The sequence below is a fragment of the Pelophylax lessonae genome, assembly GCF_965119305.1.
Source record: "Pelophylax lessonae genome assembly, chromosome: 3".
Taxonomy (NCBI): Eukaryota; Metazoa; Chordata; class Amphibia; order Anura; family Ranidae; genus Pelophylax; species Pelophylax lessonae.
In genome coordinates this window covers 113535119-113559870 of record NC_138770.1, presented here as the reverse complement: position 1 = coordinate 113559870, position 24752 = coordinate 113535119, and positions in this window count along the sequence as shown.

Below are 24752 nucleotides of genomic sequence, written 5' to 3'. Positions count from 1 at the left end.
CGGGGATGCGCAGTACATGCAAAGATGTTCGGTTTTCCTCCTGGCACGTTCAGAAAGGGTCAGAGGTGGACGTATCATTCCTACTTCCATAGGAGTAGGGTCAGCAGGCAACATCCGAGAAGGACTGGAAAATGGTGAGCCCATCTTCTCAGCCTTTCTTTCTCGTAGTCGTCTGTCAATATTGATACTGGTCTGTATCAGTCCCTCTAGAGTGCCAGGTAAATCCGCTCGGGCGAGCTCGTCTTTAACGGCCTCAGATAGGCCGAGTCAAAACTGCCCCTACCGAAGAAGCCAAACGGAGCCCACGCTCCAGGCGTAACGCGTATAGGGAGGCGGAGCCTGCGTGCCTGACGCCGATCGCTCGGGTGCTACTCTCCAACACTGAATGCCATAATAGCAGGCAAGGCTGAGTGCCCAACAAATGTGGGTTACCCCTTTATGCTCAATAAAAGCTCATTATTTACATTCAGAGAGCACTAGATCTTTACTTTATCTTTATTTTATGTCCTGGTGACCCCCGGAGGTGAAGGCTGGAGAGGTTACCTGTGATAGTCTGTTTATCCCCTGATATGCTCATGCTGGCCCGTTTGGGTCTGGTATCAAGGTGAGAGGCCAATCTTACTGGTGGAGGGAGTTCACACACTGGTGGTTCCTGCTTGAATCACAAGGGATTGAGGCTGTCCTGTCATCACCTGGATATACTAATCATTACTTTGGAGCACTTTATATGAACATTTAGGTTTCATCAGAGCACATATGATGGACACCATATTTTGTTGATAACACTTGTTGATTCATGTAATCACTAATTATTTTTGTGCACTTCTGGCGCAGAACGTTTTTTGATTTTTATGTTTTTGTTGTGAGGTGTGGACACAATTTGTGTATGCAGCCGGATTTATATATTGATTTATTCTAGCACATTTTATACACATTTGAATTTCACTTAGTCTTGCGCTGATAGTTTTTTCACTCGAGTCTAAACTGCGTTCGCAAAGATGTGTCGTTCCACCCTGAATCAGGGGACCATCTTTTAAAATTCGCGACGAAATCTTCAACAGGTCTCCTTCCTTGTTTTAAGGCCCGTAATTGGGTATCAGCGGTACTCTGCTTGTTGGGGTCTTCATATAAACTAGCAAGTTGTGCTAGAAATAAGGGATAAGAATTAAGGAGTGGATCATTCTTTTCAAAGAGAGCATCTGCCCAGGCCCGGGGTTCACCCGTTAAATAGGAGATGATGGTACAAACCTTAATTTGGTCAGTGGTGTAGGTTAGAGGTTTTAACAAAAAAAACAATCGACATGCGTTTTTAAATTCACGGAATTTGCTCCGATCACCAGAAAACACTATAGGAGGGTTTATCTTAGGCTCACGGGGCTGAGCAGCAGGAGGCTGTGTGAGACGGCCAAGCTGCTGTCTCAAGGTCTGATTTTCATTTTGTACCTCTGTAAGCGCAAGGATCAATGCATCTACTTGCTGTTTTAATTGTAGTACATGAGTGGATAATTCTGCTGAATCCATATTTCTTTTAAAGGCTCGTTCAATCTGTAACGTTCATGCGTTTTTGTTAGTGGATGGATTTACAGCTGCAGAATTATTACACTCAGTAGCCTTGTAGAGAATCTGTTGAACAAACATATCCAACTCTCAGGACTTCATCACCGTGTACAGCCTGTTATATACCATATATATATTAATAGATGTTTAATGGAGGGATAGAATATATGAGGATGTATATATGAGAGACAGGCTATTGTATGGTGAGCACTAGAAGTAGTATTAGGAGAGTTGCAGGTGATGGTAAAGCAGATAGGTTCTGATGTCAAGTATAGTACAGATGGTAAGAGGACACAGATGGAGTATACTTAGACAGAGTAACCTAGTGCAAGGATAGTTGAAGGTAGTCCCAAGAGCTAACAGTCTATGCAGATGATAGTGAATAGATAGATACAGATAGTCTTGGTAATTGCAGTAGATGACAGTAGGAGATTGGTTAGTAAGAATCCCCTGCAGGGTACTTATCACTTAGATAGGTTTAGTAGTAACAGTGTCCATTGGAGAGGGGTGATCCCGTAGCGAGATACGGATCACCAGCGAGGTTTCCGGCTTCAGTTCAGCAAGGGAGAATGTCAGCAGCTCCGACTTCACAGGAATAGGTGCGGTGAACATGTGGTTTGAACGAGCGATGAGTGAAAGTAAACCGGCGATTGAAATAGCCGCTCATAGCAGCACTCGGCAATGATGTCATCCGGTCTTAAAGGTATATGCGTCCCTTGTTACACAAGATGGGACGCAATTAGCAGAGGAGAAATATGGAGACAAGGGTACCAGAGGTACCAGAACATTACAGACAGGTAGCAATAAGAGGCCGGAAAAGTTAAATGTACATATAAGGAACAGCTGGAGGACCAATTTGCAACTTGATTAGGTCAATTGGCAACATGATTGGGTAAAAAAAGAGCCTCTCAGAGTGGCAGTGTCTCTCAGATGGGCAGAGGATCACCAAATCTGTGTAATGGTTTTGCACAGAGCAGCCCTGATTCATCTCTACTGGGGTCCCACAAAGACGCTTCTGGCTCCTCCTGCCTTCAGAGTGCCCCGATAGCAAGTTGCAAAGTATAGTATAGAGTGCCCCTATAGCAAGTTGAAAAAACTTCTGCCTTTAGAAATTCCTGCCCAGGACTACATGTCCCATGAGGCATTGCTCCTCACACTTTCACATTCACAAGTTCTCAGGTACTTACTGACATGTATGGATGGTGTACTAAACTGTATGTGTGCTGCACTGTGTATTCTGACATGTATGGACAGTGTACTGAGCTGTATGTGTGCTTCATTGTATTGCATAATATGTAAACAAGTAATGCATTCTGTATGCAGGCCAACTAATCGGCTGACCAACTAATCGATTATGAAAATAGTTGACAACTATTTATATAATTGATTAGTCGTCGATTAATTGATTTGTTGTTTCAGCCCTACTCTGGATAGCAGTAAAACCAGACTGAGGGGCCGATCCCTCTAAAATTACAAAAGAAAACTATACATACATCTTAGGGTTCATTCACACAGCTTTTCATAGGCAGTTTAGGCACCTAGTGTCAATTTCTGGGACGCCCCCTCCCACCGGCTGGTTGGAGTCCTGAACAAAGCCGAGTTCAGCTTTGATCGGGTCTCCGATGTAGTAAACCAGAAGCGACGTGAAGACGTCACAGCCGGGTTACTTGGCGGCTAAAGGCGAATTTAAAAAACTGTCAGTATTCAAAAATGCAGATTTTTGACCCTCGATCCTTCCCTCGATCCTTCCATAAAGAGTACCTGTCACTGCCTATTACTGTCACAAGGGATGTTTACATTGCTTGTGACAGCAATAAAAGTGATCAGATTTTTAAAAAAACTGAGCTAAAATTAAAACATTACCGTATTTTTCGTTTCATAAGACACACCTGACCATAAGACGCACCTAGGTTTTAGAGGAGGAAAACAAGAAAAAAAATATTCTGAACCAAATGGTGTACTAAAATAATTTTTAAAATATAACCGAATAATATTTCAACCATGTAAAGTGAACAGCAGTCAACAATGGCAGTAAGAACCATCATCACTGTCATTAACAAATAATAACAAATGAGGAGAGACTTTAAAGTTCGAGTACTCTTCTAGTTTTCTGGGAACCCCAAGAACTCATCATCGCTAGTGTCAGAATTTACGAAGCTCAGTTCCTCACAATCACTGACATCACTTTCTTCGCTATCTTCATACACGATGCTATCTTCAGTTCCACCTAAGGCATTGCTAATGTCACATTTTTTGAATGACTGTATAACGATTTTCTCCTTCACTGAGTGCCATGATGTTTTCACCCATTCACAAACTTGAGTGATAGTGGGCCTCTTCATTCATCCAGTAGGTGTCAGATCATGATTACCAGCAGCCATCCATTTGTTCCACTCTTCTCGCATAAAGACTTAAAATGGTTTGTTGATGGAAACGTCAAGAGGTTGCAACTGGCTGGTAAGACCCCCAGGAATTATAGCTAGAGGAGTCTTCACTTCTTTAAAGCACTTTTTTGTAGGTTCGCTAATATGTGCTCTAAACTGGTCAAGCACTAATAAGGCAGGTTTTTTCAGAAGCCCTCCAGGACGTTTGGACCACACTATTTCAACCCATACTCTCATTCCATTTTTGTCCATCCATCCTTTCTCATGAACATGTACAATAACTCCTTGTGGAATCACTTCTTTTGGAAATGTTTTCCTTTTGAAAATTAACATGGGCATCAATTTGGTGCCGTCTGCACAGCAGGACAGCACAACCATGTAAGGGGTTTTCTCATGTCCTGAGGTTTCTCACTGTTATGGTTTTGGCACCTTTCAGATCAACAGTCCTATTAGATGGTACATCAAAGGTTAGCGGGACTTCATCCCTATTCCTAATCTGGCCAATTTCAAATCCATTTTTTGTGCAATTCTAGTTTTGGTGCGCATAACAAGGGCACATCGCTTCATAAATCTGTAGCACCACGACGGCGATCCAGTAAAATCCTGAATGCCTTTTTCTACAGCAATGCGTTTGGCTTCACATTTTATCATTTTTGTAGAGACGAGAAGCCATTATTCCGGTGACCTGTGATCCATTCTTTCATGTCCGCCTCTAACTGTGGCCACTTTGCAGCGTGCCCACGAAAAGTGTGCTTACTTTTATCTGCTTTTTGCAGCTGATGCTCCTGTTTCTCCACTCTCTTATCATTTTTTCAGTTGGAGGTGGCCCAAAATGTCTCGCCGCTGCTCTGTTTCCATGCTCTTTAGCATATTTTACTATCTCCAGTTTAAAAGGAATTTTATATGCTAGTCTTTTCTGCTTTATCATCCTTGTACGGTATGTAGAATGAGGTGGTGGTATTTTTCTGCAGGTGGGTACTGCTGGCGAGCACTGCTGGCAGGTATTTCTGGCAGGTAATGCTGGCTGGTACTGCTGGCTGATACTTCTGGCTGGTACTGCTGTCAGGTAATGCTGGCAGGTAATGCTGGTGGGTACTGCTGGCTGGTACTGCTGGCGGGTACTGTTGGCTGGTACTGCTGGATAGTTCTGCTGGCGGATAATGCTGGCTGGTACTGCTGGTGGGTACTGCTGGAGGGTACTGCAGGCTGGTACTGCAGGCTGGTACTGCTGGCGGGTATTGCTGGCTGGTACTGCTGGCTGGTACTGCAGGCTGGTACTGCTGGCTGGTGATGCTGGCAGGTACTGCTGGCGGGTACTGCTGGCTGTCACTGCAGGTGAGTACTGCTGGCTGGTACTGCTCGCGGGTATTGCTGGCTGGTACTGCTGGTGGGTATTGCTGGCTGGTACTGCTGGCATGTACGGTAATGGTGGCTGATACTGCTAGGGGGTACTGCTGGTGGGTAATGCTGGCTGGTACTGCAGGTGGGAATTGCTGGCTGGTACTGCTGGCAGGTAATGCTGGCTGGTACTGCTTGCGGGTATTGCTGGCTGGTACTGCTGGCAGGTATTGCTGGCTGGTACTGCTGGCTGATACTGCTGGCAGGTACTGCTGGCGGGTACTGCTGGCTGGTACTGCTGGCTAGTACTGCTGGCTGGTACTGCTGGTGGGTATTGCTGGCTGGTACTGCTGGCAGGTACAGTAATGCTGGCTGATACTGCTAGCGGGTAATGCTGGCTGGTACTGCTGGTGGGTACTGCTGGCTGGTACTGCTGGCTAGTACTGCTGGCTAGTACTGCTGGTGGGTATTGCTGGCTGGTACTGCTGGCAGGTACGGTAATGCTGGCTGGTACTGCTGGTGGGTACTGCTGGCTAGTACTGCTGGCAGGTATTGCTGGCGAGTACTGCTGGCGGGTATTGCTGGCTGGTACTGCTGGCAGATAATGCTGGCTGGTACTGCTGGCTGATACTGCTGGCGGGTAATTTCCAGCTGGTACTGCTGGCGGGTACTGCTCCAGGGAGACTGGGAGACTTGGGGACACCGGGACACCACACCAGGGAGACTGGGAGACTCGGTAACACCGCAGAGAGCCTCGGGGATACTGCCCGGTACAAAAAATGAAGGGAGATTTAATCAGTATTCGCTCCATAAGACGCACATACAATTCCCCCCATTTTTGGGGGGAAAAAAAGTGTGTCTTATGGAGCAAAAAATATAGTAAATAAAATAAACAGGAAAAAAAAATTTAAATCGCACCCTTCGCCAAGAGCTCGCACACGAAAGAAAACGCATACGTAACTTGTGCCCGCAAATGAAAGCGGTGTTCAAACCACACATGTAGGGTATCGACACGATCGCCAGAGCAAGAACAATAATTCTAAAAAAAGAGCTACTCTGTAACTCTAAACTGGTAACCGTTAAAACATTTTTAAATCATCGCCTATGGAGATTTTTATGTACCGTAATTTGTCGCCATTCCGCAGGTGTGCGCAATTTTAAACCATAATGTTAGGTATCTATTTACTCAGCGTGACATCATCTTTCACAATATACAAAAATGGGCTAACTTTACGGTTTAGTTTTTTTTATATGCAGTGAAATGTATTTTTTCCCATAAAAATGGTGCTTGAAAGACCGCTGCGCAAATACCGCGTGACAAAAAATATTGCAACGACCGCCATTTTATTTTCCAGAGTGTTTGCTAATTAAATGTATATATATATATATATATATATATATATATATATATATATATATATATATATATATATATAATGTTTGGGGGTTCTAAGTAATTTTCTAGCTAAAAACACAGATTTTAACTTGTAAACAGCATGTGTCAGAAATGGGCCCGGTCCAGAAGTGGTCAACATGCTGAAATAGCTCAGTCAGGAGTGCGTTAGACAGACAATCTAAAGCCGGATACACACTATACAATTTTCTTTAGATTTTTTCCTTTAGATATACCAAAACCATATAATATGAGGTCACACCTAGACACTTTTAATTTGGATGCAATCAGGCAGGCCCTTGCATTACATAGTGTGTATCCAGCTTAAAGGTCCCTGGTTCAATCCTAGATTGTGGCAGCTGTTGGGGTGTTCCCAGGAGTTTGAGGAAGTGGAATCAATCTGTATCAGCCATATAGAGAGTGATATATGGAGATCTGAGGAGTGATCCATTTGCCTATAAAATCATGAGCATTTCTAATCTTTTATTGTAATAAACTTGGATATGGGCAGCCGGGTGTAAACAAACTTTGCTGTCAGGTATTGTGGGTTTTGGTGCGCTGCCCTTTATTCATTTATTTATTGGATTACCAAGATGTGAATCACTCTACGGCAGGGGTATGCAACCTTAGAGACCAGATCATCTACTTTAACAACATGGGAGAAGTCAAAGATCACTGGGTGCAATGCCCCCCCCCCCCTCACTGCCCTATTTAAACCTATAACTGTACTAGCTCACCGCAATCACGTGCATTTTAATTATAGGTTTAAATCAGACGGTGAGGAGGCAACATATTATCACCTCTTCAGAGAAGCAACAGCGCCTGCTGCACTGTTGTGAATGAGCCCTTACTTACATTCAGTGGCGGCACCTTTAGGGCTCGTTCACATGTGAGGTCGGAGAGTAATATGCGGCAACCAGCTCCTTCGGCAGATGTCTGCCAGCTCCTTCGGTAGATGTCTGCACTGCATTTGATGCTTTGAGGAAGGCGGGTCAGCAAGCTGAGGACATGACCTACCAGTCACCTGGCTGTGTTTGACTGGTATATTGCTATTGCCAGGTTGCTGACCCCCACCATTAGGCTTCATGCACACGGAGCACCTGTTTAACCACTATGAACGTCTTTTCTCCTGACAGGAGAAAAGCTGCTTAAAAAATGCAGTTAAAGCGTTTAGGTGTATCAAGCCCTTTATGGATTCCATTGGCCAGAATATTGATCTGTTCTCACCATGGGAATGCGATAATACCCAAACACTAGATGCAACTACTGTTAAGGTGCGTTTACACATGTTTATGTGACCCTAGCATTTTTTTCTGGCCTTCAGCTCCTCTTCTTAACACACCTAATGTGGTTTTTCTTTTCAGCCTATAAACACGCCTCCTCTAATACGCATGTTAATGCATGTTATTGCTTGGACACATAGACTTACATAGAGAGGCTTTTACATTCTGGAAAAAAAAAAAAAGCAGCATTTTCTAAGCCCCGTGTACATGAGGCCTAAGTGTTTAGCTACTCTTAGTTGTTAGAGGTTTGTCTATAGTTCAGGTATCACGTGCATTTAACTGTGCGACTGCCAAACTAAGCACCTTGGAGAAGTGGCTTCAGAATGGTCACACATGATGGAGGGAGTCTGCCAGAAAGAGGAATAAGGCATAAGGGCTCTTTCACACGGGCGGTCCGATCAGATCCGCCTGTCAGTTTTTTAGGCGGATCTGATCGGATCCTCCATGCAGCTCTATGGGGCAGCGGGTGTCAGCGGAGGTCACCTCCGCTGACACCTGCTGCCATCCGCATCCGATCCTGTGCTGAAATCTGGACGGATGGAAACCCTATTTTTCCATCCGTTCAGTAATCGGAGCGGAGCGGATCTGATGAGAGCGGACAAGCGGTCCGCTCTCCTCCGATCCACCATAGAGGGCAGCGGGTGCTGAGACACCTCCCTCTCCGCACTGCAAGCGGAGACGGAGCTGTCATCCGCCCGGCTCAGCGGGGATCGCGGATCGATCCCCGCTGAGCAACACGGATCCGCCTGCGGAGGCGGACCGTGTGAAAGAAGCCTTACCCCTTAGACATAATGAGCATTTAACCCTTGCAGTATGGGTGCCACTTCACAGGTAAACTTTTTCCTGCCTGGATTGGAGCTTTGAGCTCACAGGGAAACTAAGGGTGCATTCACACCTGAGCATTTTGTAGCTCAAAAAGCAAAATCCCATTTATTCCAATGGCCCCTGTTCACATCTGAGTGTAAATGGGGTCATTGTATTTAATGGAATTTTGCTGGTAGAGCATTTTTGAGCTCCAAGCTACAAAAGGCTCAGGTGTGAATGATGCCTTAAAGTAAATCCGTTCAAAACACCCCTAAACAACCTATAGTATTAGTTCAAACTTTAAGGGCATTGGCAAGCTTTCTAACTCTTAGCACTCCTATCTTTTTTTATGGAGGGGGGGCGATATAGAGAGGACCTTGCTGTAGAGCTCCACATTCACACACAAAATGCCATCAAATACCAGTTGCCATTACCTGCCCAACATTGCTAGAAAGATAGAAATGAAAGCATCACAAATCAGCTCCCTGTCATATTATCAGCAGCGTTAAACTTGCACTTCGTCCACAAATCCAGAACAAGGATCTATCAGAGGGGTTGGTTGTCTCCAGCCTCCATGTCGCTCCTACCCTTCATTTTACCTAGTCACCCTCAGGCACTAATGTACCACATGTAGACTTCTAATGGGGAACAAAGATGTTCTCTCCCTCTCACTTCAGGCCAACTCTGGATTACCTCATATAAATATTCTTATAAATGTCCTGTACATCCCCCTCCGCACACTGAAGTGCTGCTGGAACCCCCAACTCTGAACCCCGATAGGGTTATTGTACTGTACACCCTTGTACCCCTAAAGCTCTCCCCCCTCCCACCCCAATCTCTGAGCCCCAACAGGGTCACCGTATTGTACACCCAGTACCCCCAGAGCTCCCCCGTCCTCACACCCCAATCTCTGACCCCCGATAGGGTCACTGTATTGTACACCCTGTACCCCCAGAGCTCTCCCTACTCACACCCCAATCTCTGAGCCCCGATAGGGTCACTGTATTGTACACCCTGTACCACCAGAGCTCTCCCTCCTCACACCCCAATCTCTGAGCCCCAATAGGGTCACTGTATTGTACACCCTGTACCACCAGAGCTCTCCCCCCCCCCACACCCCAATCTCTGAGCCCCGATAGGGTCACTGTATTGTACACCCTGTACCACCAGAGCTCTCCCTCCTCACACCCCAATCTCTGAGCCCCGATAGGGTCACTGTATTGTACACCCTGTACCACCAGAGCTCTCACCCCCTCACACCCCAATCTCTGAGCCTGATAAGTTCACCTGTACTGTTCCCCCCTATACCCCCAGAACTCCCCCCCCTCACACCCCAATCTCCGACCCCCGATAGGGTCACTGTACTGTACACCCCCGTAGCCCCAGAGCTTCCCCCCTCACACCCATATCTCTGACCATCGATAGGGTCACTGTACTATACACCATGTACCCCCAGAGCTCTCCCCCCTCACACAACAATCTCTGAGCCCCAATAGGGTCACTGTACACCCCTGTACCCCCAGAGCTCCCCCTCACACCCCAATCTCTGACCACTGATAGGGTCATTGTACTGTACACCATGTACCCCCAGAACTATTCCCCCTCACACCCCAATCTCTGAGCCCATGTAGGGTCACTGTACACCCTGTACCCCCAGAGCTCTCCTCCCTCACACTCCAATATCTGACCACCGATAGGGTCACTGTACTGTACACCCTGTACCCCCAGAGCTCTCCTCCCTCACACCCCAATCTCTGACCACCGATAGGGTCACTGTACTGTACACCCTGTAGCCTCAGAGCTCTCCCCCCTCACACCCCAATAGGGTCACTGTACCCCCCAGCCTTCCACTTATACACAGATCTCAGGCTACTCCTGTTGCTAGGTTACCAGCCACCATTTCCTTAGAGGCCCAATGCAGCCAAAATACATCCTCTAAAACCTCAATATGATAAATATATACATATGTACAGAATGAAATCTATCATTTTATATATGTACATTAGAAAAATGTCATAAATAATAAAGGGACAGGCTAATTACATAACAGTACATTATACATACATCTGGACAGTCTAGGACAGGCATGGCACACGCAGATAAAACAGTGAGCCCCACCGAGACAACAACATCTTCTAGGGACTACATTATGTCCTAGGGCACAGGTGTCAAACACAAGGCCCGCCAGGCCATTTCATGTGGCCCTCGCACCTCTCCTACAGCTGTGACACCCCCCTTGTCTCTGCCCTCACCTTCTGTAGTCGGCAGCAGAGAGGACAGAACTCCTTTGCCAGATCCTGTACTCCTCTGTGCAGCTGCAGAAAGGCTCCTCTTTGACCACCCCCCCCCCTTCCCAGCAGTTTGCAGCAGAGAGGAGGGCAGAACTCCTCCTGCAGATCCTGCACCTCTCTGTGCAGCTGCAACCCCACCTTGCCTTTGCCTCCCCTGGTCTTAGCATTCAGCAGACCCTGGAGGCTTACTCCAGCCCTTCTCTGGTTCTCCTCCAGACTCGGCACTTCTTCCCAGATCCACCCGCATCTTCTTCTTGGCAGTAGCACAAGGTAAGGGGGTGCATTGTGATGTAAGGAAGGGTGGGAGACTTTTGACTTCTGATGGTGGGGGGATTCTTGAAATCCCATGTAAGGGTGAAACGGGGCGTGGGGTGCTCTGGACATCTAATCCTACAGATATAACTTTGAGGGCAACCATAATTCTGATGCGGCCCACGATTAAATTGAGTTTGACACCCCTGTCCTAGGGGGTTCATTCAATTTAACACAGTGAAGGGGTCCCCAGTATGTTCAAAAACATTGCAGCTTTGAACTATTGTGAATAGTTATAAAGCCTTACCTTGTAGGCCTCAGCTGTGTAGTTATAAATCCAAAGCCTTGTAGGCCTCAGCTGTGCCCCATCCTGTCCTGTTGCTAGGATGTTCCAACCAATGGAAGCTCACCACCAGCATTACAGGGGAGAATTTCCCTCATTAAAACCTCTAAAGTTTACACTGCTTTCTCTCTCTCTCACAACACTGCTGAGCTCACCCACTGCTGTGCCATTTGGTCCTCTCAGAGTCCTGGCTGAAACAAGACTTCAGTTAGCAGCCCCCACATCCTGCCTTGTTGCTAGGTCACCGAACGCTGTGCCATTATGGCCCCTCAGAGTCCTGACTAAAAAAACTCCAGTTAGCAGCCCCCACATCCTGCCTTGTTGCTAGGTCACCCACCGCTGTGCCATTATGGCCCCTTAGAGTCCTGACTAAAAAAACTCCTGTTAGCAGCCCCTACATCCTGCCTTGTTGCTAGCTCACCCGCCGCTGTGCCATTATGGCCCCTCAGGGTCCTGGCTGAAAAACTCCAGTTAGCAGCCCCCACATCCTGCCTTGCTGCTAGCACAGGAAAACAATTGGTCTTTGCTCCTGTGCTGCTGACAGTTGTCTTCCAAAAGCTTTCACATCCTAGCAACAGTCAGGACATGGGGGTTGCTAACTGGGAGTTTTTCAGCCATGGCTTCTGAGGTAGACCAATTGGCCTACCAGTATGACAATAAAATAAATTAATATTTGACAAAGCTGTACAGTTTTTTAATATCTACTGGAGTCCTCTAACTGCACTGGCTATTTTCAAGAAAAGGTAACCAGCCCATAGCACACCATTCCTGGCCTAAGATCAAATGGCAACCTACATATACTGTATATCCAGCATATTCCAAGTCATGAAAGGGTTAATTCACCTTTACCAAAAAGTGCCTATGCAGATAAGGGGTATCTGAAGCTGAAAACAAACTGAGCAGGTTTGACCAATGTTGAATATTGCCCTTGCTATAGGTGTAGGCCATTTATGTACCTTCTGAAGCCTGACTGGAATACTCGCAGGACTTTACTAGGACATTGCTAAGTAAGGCCTAGTCAATACTGCTCCCCTCCACCATCACAGAAGTAAGCTCTCGAATGTAGAGCTCCGAGCTACTGCATCAGGGGAAAGAGAGTGCATGTGAGGTTTGGATCAGAGAAAGAGCTCGCTCCTGTGATGGTGGAGGTTAACAGTAATGGCTAGGCCTCACTTAGCAACGTCCTGGGAGTAATCCAGTCAGGCTTCATGAGGTACATAAATGGCCTACACCTATAGCGAGGGCATTATTCAACTTTAGATAGAGCTGCAGAGTTTCTTATTATCTACAGACGCCCCTTATCTGCATAGGCAGTTCTTTGGTACAGATAAACCATCCCTTTAACCTCACTGGGAAGGTTGTACTTCAAACCAGGATGTATAACACGTCACCGCAAAAATAAACCATGCAGTGAATGTTTATCTGACCTCCAGATCGTCTCCTAAATCTACTTATGAAAACGAAATGCAAACCCCCCATCTAACCAGATGTCCTCTAAACCCTAACCTGGGTCTGAGGAAACTCTTGTCAGTGTTTTTCCCCTCAGCTGCTTTTTACTGCATACAATGCAGGGCCACAAAAGTTGATTCTGTACTTCCTTCACAACAACATGTACTATATTGGATCATTGTATACAGGAAAAATATTGTAAACCTTGGGGCTTATTCACACAGGCACTTATGAAGTGACGTTTGTTTACTTTTTGTACTAGTGCTGAGCAGTGTGGAATAAGCCTATATAAAGTGAATGGACATGCGTTTGCTATACAGACTCTGCCACACAGTTTTGACCCAGAGGCACAAGCACTGCACTTGGTCCTGAGTACCTGTCCCTGCGGGTGAGTCCATACAGCCAATGTGTGTCACTTAAAATAGAGTGCCTGCACACAGCTCAGCATTAGTGCCTGCACACAGCGCCAGGCGCTGGTCCACCCCAGACTGGAGGAAGGCCAACACTCTCGACACCGAGTACGAGCGAGGGGAGAACCCCCTGGACTCACACCAGGCGAAATAAGCCTTCCAGGTACGGTAATGGATTTTACTGGAGAAGGTCTTTCTAGCCCTAACAAGGGTAGGGATGACCTCAGAAGAAAGACCCAGGCCGTTAAAGCCAGCGACCGTAAAGCAGGATGGAAGATCGGACCCTGAGACAGGAGATCTTCCCGCAGAGGCAGACGCCACGGAGGCGCCACTGCCAGGTGAACAACAACGGCGTACCAGGACCGGCGTGGCCAGTCCGGAGCCACCAGAATCACCAGGTGCAGTTCCGAGACCAATCTGCGGAGGAACCGGGATAGTAACTGAATCGGAGGAAAAGCATACATCAGACGATACTGATGCGATACTGATAAGGGGCTACTAACGCATCTGAGGCGTCCGCCAACGGATCGCGTGTTCTTGCCACGAACCTTTCCACCTTTTGATGCGAACAGATCCACGTCCGGGGATCCCCACCTCGCGCACAGCATTCGAAAGACCTCCGGGTGTAGGGACCATTCCCCCTGGTCCAGGGTCTGGCGGCTCAGATAGTCGGCCTGCCAATTCTCCACACCCGGAATGTGAACTGCCGAGATCGCCGGGACATGAGCCTCGGCCCAAGACAGAATGTCGGTCACCTCCCGGGCCGCCCGAGCACTCCTGGTGCCCCCTTGGTGGTTGATGTAAGCCACCGCGGTAGCATTGTCCGTCTGTACCCGGACAGGGCGGCCCCGAAGACGGCCCGACCACCTGAAGAGACAGAGTTTTATCGCTCGCAGTTTCCAGCACATTTATCGGGAGGGACTACTCTTCCTCCGACCAAGTACCCTGGGCAGACAGGTTGCCCAGGACTCTACCCCAGCCCGACAGGCTGGCATCCGTGATAATCACCGTCCACACCAACGGACGGACGGACTTGCCTTATGCCACCGACATGGATTGGAGCCACCACAGAAGAGCCAATCTGGTCTGACGACTCAAGGAGACACACAGATCCAGGGACTGAGGCAGTCCGTCCAGAATCATTCCCAGGTAGGGAAGACGAAGCGATGGAGACAACGTCGATTTTTGAACGTTGATGGTCCATCCGAACTCCTGGAGCGTCTGTACCGTGGTGGACAGATCGTGCACTAGTTCCTGGCTGGCACGTGATCTCAGAAGTAGATCGTCCAGGTAACCCAAGACCGCAATGCCCTGAGCCCTCAGCAGGCCCAGAACCGGCGCCAACACCTTGGTAAACACCCTTGGTGCCGAAGCGAGACCGAAAGGTAACGCCACAAACTGGTAGTGGTCCTCTGCGATAGCAAACCGAAGGTACCGCTGATGACCCTCGAAAATGGGGATGTGCAGGTAGGCATCTTTCAGATCTATCGAGGCCAGGAATTTCCCTGGACTCAAGGAGGCCACCACCGAACAGAGAGACTCCATACGGAACTTCCGAACACGCACGAAGCGGTTCAGCGCTTTCAGGTCCAGAATAGGACGCACTTTGCCCTCCTTTCAGGGCACAGTGAACAGATTTGAATAAAACCCCGAAACCTGTCCCAATGAGGCACTGGGACAATCACTCCCTGAGCAAGAAGGTCCTGCACCGCTTGATGCAGGTCCTGCAGACGCCCTGGAAGCAGATGAAGCTTGGAGGGAAACAATCTGTCCGTCGGCCGGGAAAGGAATTTGATCTTGTATCCCGATCGAACGATTTCCAGAACCCACCTGTCCGATATCCGGAGCAGCCAAGGTTGGAGAAAACCGCGCAAATGTCCCCCCACCCCTGAAATGGGTGAGGGCGCCCCTTCAGGCAGAGGCGGATTGACCCGCCAAGCCGGCATTGCCGGACTTCTGCTTACCTGCCCAGGGCTTCTTCTGACTGTCCTGGGCCTTGAAGGGCTTGTCCTTCGAATGGTTCCGAAAGGCACGAAAGGACCCCTGATTGGATCTAGGCACAGAACCCCGCTTGCCTCGAAAAGACTTGTTCTTCGGGTTCTGGGGCAGCATAGTGCTCTTGTCCCCTATGACGCCTTTCACCAGGGTGTCCAACGCCTCGCAAAAAAGGCGAGAGCCAGCATAGGGAAAATCAGCAACTGTTTTCCGTGAGAACTGGTCAGCCGACCAGCTCTTCAACCATATCAGTCGCCGGTTAAGCACCGCGACACTAGAGAGGCGAGCCACTAAGGGGGCCGCATTCAAGGCTGCATCACACAAATACATGACTCCTTGGTGGATCTGATCCACCATTTCCAGCCGGGCAGGCGGAACACCATCAGACACAAGATTGCTCCTAAGCATCTTAGTCCAATCAGCCACCGCCTGAGCCACCAGAACGGACGCGAAAACGGGTTTGAGCAACGAAACCGCCACCGTATAGGAATGGCGAGCTAGAGACTCCAACCGCCGGTCCGTGGGATCCCGGAAAACCGGGGTATCCTCAGTAGGAACCAAGGTAGCCTTGTTTAACACGGCCACAGTGTGATCTACCTGTGGAGGCACACACCATCGTGATTCCGTAGCCGGCGCAAAAGGATAAAGCAATTTGAACCGACTAGGTACCAGGAATGGACGTTTCAACGTGCGCCACATTTCATTAACAGTGTAATGAAACTCAGCTGGGCAGGGGAAAACCTGCGCAGACTTGAGGACACAACACCCGGAGGACAGGGCTCATCCTCTAAATGTAAGGTTTCCTTAACAGAAATAACCCTGGGGAGGAGGTATCAACCCCCTCCATCTCAGCCTCCCCCTCAGACCCCAGGGGGTCCAAGGATGAGCGGGACCCTGAAAAGGGCACGCTCGCAGCAGCAGCCATATCCCCATCTGAATCAGAGGAGAGAGACAATCTGGGCCTCTTTTTTGCAGCCCGTTCAGACATCAGCATTTCCATATTAGACACCAAGGTCGCCACCACAGCAGCCAAATCGGGTCGCAGCGGGGCCACAGGAGAACTGGGGACCCCCACTAAAGCTGGGGGAAACTTGCTTTCCTGAGAATCCATTGCTCAAGTTATCAGAAACAAACAACAGTGCAATACAAAATGTACTGTCCCTTTTAAAATCGCTGCGGTATGCACAGCCCACCGCTACAGCTACAGTGACAAAAGACCCCAAAAGGAGAAGAGAAACTGAGCCAGAAGCGATAATACAGAGGAAAATTGAGAGCGATAACCTGCAGAGCCCGCAGAGTGTTGCTACCGATGTCCTGCTGCCGATGGAAAGGAAGTGCTGCTGAAGTAGGCTGGACTATAGACTGCCAGACTCGGGGAAAATGGCTTCCCCATAGGAATGCATTGGAGGCTACGCCAAAATGGCCGCCGAACATGCGGTCGGACCGATAATTCCACCTCCCACAAAATGGCGGCGGATGGCGCCAAAATAGCATGCAGCATCGCCCCAGAGGAGCTACACATGCCTGCCCATAGCCAAGATGGCGGACCGCGCGAATATACACCACTGCGGTCGCCACACAACCAAACGTCTGCACCCCCAACAATGCACCGAAGTGACACAGGGAAAGGGACCCCCAGACAACATACAGTATCTGCACAAGCGATCCCCGCAGGGATCGCACAGGGAGTCACACAGGCACAGACATGGGGAACACACAGCAACACAGACTGCCACCCCAGACAGAGGCCCCACACAGAAGTACTTACCTGTACCAGATGGCGTGGGAAGCCTCTATGCACGGAAAACCACTGTCCTCATCTGACAGGGAGTGCCGTGAGCCAGCGACATGACACTGCAGCACCGCAGATGTGTCCTGTAAGGTAGCCACCTCACGGCTGCATCCCTGCAGCGAACAGGGATGGGTCATTCGTAATGCCAGGGCGAACCATAGCTGAACGCTCGATGGGGGGCTGGGGGTCCATCTGACCCTTTTGCCCTGGAGAACCAGGGCGGCCAGTCTGAATCCCAGCACCGCATGATCCATCTTCATCCGAAGAGAAGCCTAACACTAGAAGCTGACAAAATAAACAGCTAGTAAAGTAAGAAAAAAACTGACATTTTCAAAGAAAATCAAAGAAAAGATTAGGAAGGCTGAGACTGAAGCCCCAGCACAGGGAAGCCTGACTACTCCTGACGCTAGGCAGATTAAAACTGAGTTGGGAGTGGTGATGCAGGGGGGTATTGACCAGATGGGACAGCCCCCATGGGTGTGTATATGCTAATGCCTTTTGTCTTTGGACTAAGTCTATATGCCTAGCTCAGTGGTTCTTAACCTTGTTGGAGGTACTGAACCCCACCAGTTTCATATGCGCATTCACCGAACCCTTCTTAATTGAAAAAATAAAATATGATTTTTTCAAATTCAAAACATAGGTATATATTTAGGTATATATTTATACATAGGTGCACAAAATGAACAAAACCATTAAAAAATAAAACCATAAAAAAAAAAAAAAAAAAAAAAAAAAAAAAAAAAAGGCTCCATAGCTCAGGGGTTAGAGCACTGGTCTTGTAAACCAGGGGTCGCGAGTTCAAATCTCGCTGGGGCCTCCCTGCAAGTGTTGGCGACTGTACCTCAAAAAACAAAACCATTAAGAACAAAGAACAAAACCATTAAAACATGGGGTGTCAGGAGGGCACACGCTGGGGTTGGGGGGGTTGGGAGGGCATACTATGGGGTGTCAGGAGAGAACACACTGAGGGGGGAGGTGTTGGGAGGGCATACTATGGGGTATCAGGAGGGCACACACTGGGGGGGCTGGGAGGACATACCATGGGGTGTCAGGAGGGAACACACTGGGGGGAGGTGTTGGGAGGGCATTCCATGGGGTATCAGGAGGACATACACTGGGGGCGGGGGGGTTTTGGGAGGGCATACTATGGGGTATCAGGAGGGCACACACTGGGGGGGTTGGGAGGACATAGCATGGGGTGTCAAGAGGGAACACACTTTGGGGAGGTGTTTGGAGGGCATACCATGGGGTGTTAGGAGGGCACACATTGGGGGGAGGTGTTGGGAGAGCATTCCATGGGTTATCAGGAGGGCACACACCAGGGGGTATTCACAATGCTTTATTGAGCTAAATGAAAAGGACATGCATTTCCATCTGTCAGCTAACAGCACCTCTATGCTAAGCTGCAGTAACTCAGCAGACGTAGCATAGAGGTCCTTGTAAACGGCGGCGGGAATAAGGGGCGGAGCCTCGATGGGAGAAGGGGGCGGGAATAAGGGGCGGAGCCTCGGCGGGAGAAGGGGGCGGGGTGCTCTCCACCCCCCTGGTTTTCCCTGCCCGCCCCCCAAGTGCTACCTGTCCCTCCACCCCCTGGTTTTCCCTGCCCACCCCCCAAGTGCTACCTGTCCCCCCCCCCAGTGCTCTCCACCACCTGGTTTTCCCTGCCCACCCCCCAAGTGCTCCCTGCCCCCCCTGTGCTCTCCACCCCCTGGTTTTCCCTGCCCACCCCCCAAGTGCTACCTGTCCCCCCCCAGTGCTCTCCACCCCCCTGGTTTTCCCTGCTCACCCCCCAAGTGCTACCTGTCCCCCCCCAGTGCTCTCCACCCCCCTGGTTTTCCCTGCCCACCCCCCCAAGTGCTCCCTGCCCCCCCCAGTGCTCTCCACCCCACTTGTTTTCCCTGCCCGTCCCCCAAATGCTCCCTGCCCCCCCCAGTGCTCTCCACCCCCCTGGTTTTCCCTGCCCGCCCCCCAAGTGCTCCCTGTCCCCCCCCAGTGCTCTCCACCCCCCTGGTTTTCCCTGCCCGCCCCCCAAGTGCTACCTGTCCCCCCCCAGTGCTCTCCACCCCCCTGGTTTTCCCTGCCCGCCCCCCAAGTGCTACCTGTCCCCCCCAGTTCTCTCCACCCCCCTTGTTTTCCCTGCCCACCCCCAAGTGCTACCTGTCCCCCCCAGTGCTCTCCACCCCCCTGGTTTTCCCTGCCCACCCCCCAAGTGCTACCTGTCCCCCCCCAGTGCTCTCCACCCCCCTGGTTTTCCCTGCCCGCCCCCCAAGTGCTACCTGTCCCCCCCCCCCCAGTGCTCTCCACCCCCTGGTTTTCCCTGCCCACCCCCCAAGTGCTCCCTGCCCCCCCTGTGCTCTCCACCCCCTGGTTTTCCCTGCCCACCCCCCAAGTGCTACCTGTCCCCCCCCCCCAGTGCTCTCCACCCCCCTGGTTTTCAGTGCCCACCCCCCAAGTGCTACCTGTCCCCCCCCAGTGCTCTCCACCCCCCTGGTTTTCCCTGCCCACCCCCCAAGTGCTCCCTGCCCCCCCAGTGCTCTCCACCCCCCTGGTTTCTGGTCTCTTGTATCATGTCCGCAGTCTCTGACCATCTCTTGTATCATGTCTGTAGTCTCTGACCATCTCCTGTATCATGTCCTCAGTCTCTGACCATCTCCTGTATCATGTCCTCAGTCTCTGACCATCTCCTGTATCATGTCCTCAGTCTCTGACCATCTCCTGTATCATGTCTGCAGTCTCTGACCATCTCCTGTATCATGTCTGCAGTCTCTGACCATCTCCTGTACCATGTCTGCAGTCTCTATCTATTTATGCTGAAGGTAGGACTGTGCAGGGGAGGCAGAGAGTGCAAAAGGAGGAACTGTGATTAGAGAGACGGGGGAGGGGGCAGACGGCAAGGGGCACTGTGATGGGGGCTGTGAAATTTGTGCAATAAATATTCTTGAAAACATTACAAATTTCTGGGGGTGTTTTTACATTTTAAAGTTGGGGGGGGGGGGGTGCCAGATATGGGATCCGCCCCGGGTGCCAAATGCTCTAGGTACGCCACTGGTGACCAGCGCTATGGAGTGTATGGGGTAGATAAAAATTTGGTAGAAAATTGAAATAAAAAATTCCAAATAAAAATTGTAGGTGTAAGCTGCCACCAACCAACCCCTGGAGTACAAGGGTTAAAATATGAGATAAAAGTAGAAAAGGTTAGAAAAAGGCGCTACCTATGAAAATGATATATTAAAATGGTACTTTGTATATGTGTTTCTAAAATCACTTATATGCATAAAACAGATAAAAAAATTAAATGGTGACATAAAGTGCAAAAGTGCCAGTACGAAATGATAAATGGGCTTAGTTTTCACATTCCCCGAAAGGTGCTCAGTATATAAAGAATGGTATACAGTGAACAATAAATTAAATGGTGTACAGTGAACAATAATTTGAAGGAGAGGTGCACAAGTTGTGATAAATATTTATTTTATAGTGCAGGTGATAAAGAAGATATAGTGCAAACAATAAATATTAAAAGTTCTGCATAAATAATTAGTATATATTTCCTCTAAAATACTGAAATAAAATGTGAACAAATACATTTAGGAAAGGGAGAAACTCTTTCCTGAATAATGCTGGGTGCAGTGTCCATGGTAAACCAGGATATTTCAATAAGTAAAATTTATAAAAGGGTGTGTTACACCTGTGGGATCCACTAGGTGTCGCACTTTCTCTATACAACCTGTCGGTATGAGGTTTCAGCTGTATTAACCACTTTACATCTGCGCGTGGTAATACTACTGCGGCAGTGTGGCACGATCCCGTCTGGTCACGTAGATCTACGTCATGGGCGATCTCGGCTCCCAGAGCGCGCTCCTGCGCGCCGCGAGTCCCGATTCCGATGGCATTCGGTAGGGAACCGATCAATTACCAGATACTGACCAATGATTTTTGGTCAGTGTCTGGCGATTGGTCCCAACCAATGGCAATCTGTCCCCTGTCTGTGTAATGTAAACACAGGCAGGGGAAGTGATGTCACTGTCCCTCCTGGAGTCCTTTCGGTTCCAGGAGAAGACAGAGAGACATCAAAAACGTGAGTTCCACCAAGCAGCACACTGACACACCTCACATAGGCACATTTAACCCTTTGATCACCTCTGATCACCCCCAAACCCCTCACAGTGAACACTATATACAGTGGTATACAGATATTTTACTGATCACTGTATAAGTGTCACTTGTGAGCCTAGTTTGCGCCTGCGTTAGGCCCAAATTGGGTTAGGGCCAATGTTCCCTCTAATTTTTTACTGTGCTGAGCAAATAAAAAAATTTCTGAGCGCAAACCTTTAGACTGAGCAATGGGGGGGGGGGGGGGCGTCAATGCAGAGTGACCAGCGTGGTCCCAATCAATTGCAGAGTGCCACAGCAATGCCCCCAATAAATTGCAGAGTGCTACAGAAATGCCCCTAATAAATTGCAGAGTGCCAACAGCAATGCCCCCAATAAATTGCAGAGTGCTACAGCAATGCCCCCAATAAATTGCAGAGTGCACAGCAATGCCCCCAATAAATTGCAGAGTGCTACAGCAATGCCCCCAATAAATTGCAGAGTGCACAGCAATGCCCCCAATAAATTGCAGAGTGCTACAGCAATGCCCCCAATAAATTGCAGAGTGCCAACAGCAATGCCCCCAATAAATTGCAGAGTGCTACAGCAATGCCCCCAATAAATTGCAGAGTGCACAGCAATGCCCCCAATAAATTGCAGAGTGCACAGCAATGCCCCCACTAAATTGAGAGTGCCCACAGCAATGCCCCCAATAAATTGCAGAGTGCACAGCAATGCCCCCAATAAATTGCAGAGTGCCAACAGCAATTCCCCCAATAAATTGCAGAGTGCACAGCAATGCCCCCAATAAATTGCAGAGTGTACAGCAATGCCCCCAATAAATTGCAGAGTGCTACAGCAATGCCCCCAATAAATTGCAGAGTGCCAACAGCAATGCCCCCAATAAATTGCAGAGTGCTACAGCAATGCCCCCAATAAATTGCAGAGTGCACAGCAATGCCCCCAATAAATTGCAGAGTGCCAACAGCAATGCCCCCAATAAATTGCAGAGTGCTACAGCAATGCCCCCAATAAATTGCAGAGTGCACAGCAATGCCCCCAATAAATGCAGAGTGCACAGCAATGTCTCCAATAAATTGCAGAGTGCACAGCAGTGCCCCCAATAAATTGCAGAGTGCACAGCAATGCCCCCAATAAATTGCAGAGTGCTACAGCAATGCCCCCAATAAATTGCAGAGTGCACAGCAATGCCCCCACTAAATTGAGAGTGCCCACAGCAATGCCCCCAATAAATTGCAGAGTGCACAGCAATGCCCCCAATAAATTGCAGAGTGCACAGCAATGCCCCCAATGAATTGCAGAGTGCCAACAGCAATGCCCCCAATAAATTGCAGAGTGCTACAGCAATGCCCCCAATAAATTGCAGAGTGCACAACAATGCCCCCAATAAATTGCAGAGTGCCAACAGCAATGCCCCCAATCAATTGCAGAGTGCACAGCAATGCCCCCAATAAATTGCAGAGTGCACAGCAATGCCCCCAATAAATAGCAGAGGGCACAGCAATGCCCCCAATAAATTGCAGAGTGCCCAGCAATGCCCCCACTAAATTGAGAGTGCCCACAACAATGCCCCCAATAAATTGCTGAGTGCACAGCAATGCCCCCAATAAATTGCAGAGTGCACAGCAATGCCACCAATAAATTGCAGAGTGCTACAGCAATGCCCCCAATAAATTGCAGAGTGCACAGCTATGCCCCCAATAAATTGCAGAGTGCACAGCAATGCCCCCAATAAATTGCAGAGTGCTACAGCAATGCCCCCAATAAATTGCAGAGTGCCAACAGCAATGCCCCCAATAAATTGCAGAGTGCACAGCAATGCCCCCAATAAATGCAGAGTGCACAGCAATGCCACCAATAAATTGCAGAGTGCACAGCAATGCCCCCAATAAATTGCAGAGTGCACAGCAATTCCCCCAATAAATTGCAGAGTGCTACAGCAATGCCCCCAATAAATTGCAGAGTGCCAACAGCAATGTCCCCAATACATTGCAGAGTGCACAGCAATGCCCCCAATAAATTGCAGAGTGCACAGCAATGCCCCCAATAAATTGCAGAGTGCTACAGCAATGCCCCCACTAAATTGCAGAGTGCACAGCAATGCCCCCACTAAATTGAGAGTGCCAATAGCAATGCCCCCAATAAATTGCAGAGTGCTACAGCAATGCCCCCACTAAATTGCAGAGTGCACAGCAATGCCCCCAATAAATTGCAGAGTGCTACAGCAATGCCCCCAATAAATTGCAGAGTGCCAACAGCAATGCCCCCAATAAATTGCAGAGTGCACAGCAATGCCCCCAATAAATTTAAGAGTGCACAGCAATGCCCCCAATAAATTGCAGAGTGCCAACAGAAATGCCCCCAATAAATTGCAGAGTGCTACAGCAATGCCCCCAATAAATTGCAGAGTGTGCAGCAATGCCCCCAATAAATTGCAAAGTGCACAGCAATGCCCCCAATAAATTGCAGAGTGCTACAGCAATGCCCCCAATAAATTGCAGAGTGCTACAGCAATGCCCCCAATAAATTGCAGAGTGCCAACAGCAATGCCCCAATAAATTGCAGAGTGCTACAGCAATGCCCCCAATAAATGCAGAGTGCCAACAGCAATGCCCCAATAAATTGCAGAGTGCTACAGCAATGCCCCAATAAATTGCAGAGTGCTACAGCAATGCCCCCAATAAATTGCAGAGTGCACAGCAATTCATCCAATAAATTGTAGAGTGCAACAGCAATGCCCCCAATAAATTGCAGAGTGCCAACAGCAATGTCCCCAATACATTGCAGAGTGCACAGCAATGCCCCCAATAAATTGCAGAGTGCACAGCAATGCCCCCAATAAATTGCAGAGTGCTACAGCAATGCCCCCACTAAATTGCAGAGTGCACAGCAATGCCCCCACTAAATTGAGAGTGCCAACAGCAATGCCCCCAATAAATTGCAGAGTGCTACAGCAATGCCCCCACTAAATTGCAGAGTGCACAGCAATGCCCCCAATAAATTGCAGAGTGCTACAGCAATGCCCCCAATAAATTGCAGAGTGCCAACAGCAATGCCCCCAATAAATTGCAGAGTGCACAGCAATGCCCCCAATAAATTTCAGAGTGCACAGCAATGCTCCCAATAAATTGCAGAGTGCCAACAGAAATGCCCCCAATAAATTGCAGAGTGCTACAGCAATGCCCCCAATAAATTGCAGAGTGTGCAGCAATGCCCCCAATAAATTGCAAACTGCACAGCAATGCCCCCAATAAATTGCAGAGTGCTACAGCAATGCCCCCAATAAATTGCAGAGTGCTACAGCAATGCCCCCAATAAATTGCAGAGTGCCAACAGCAATGCCCCAAT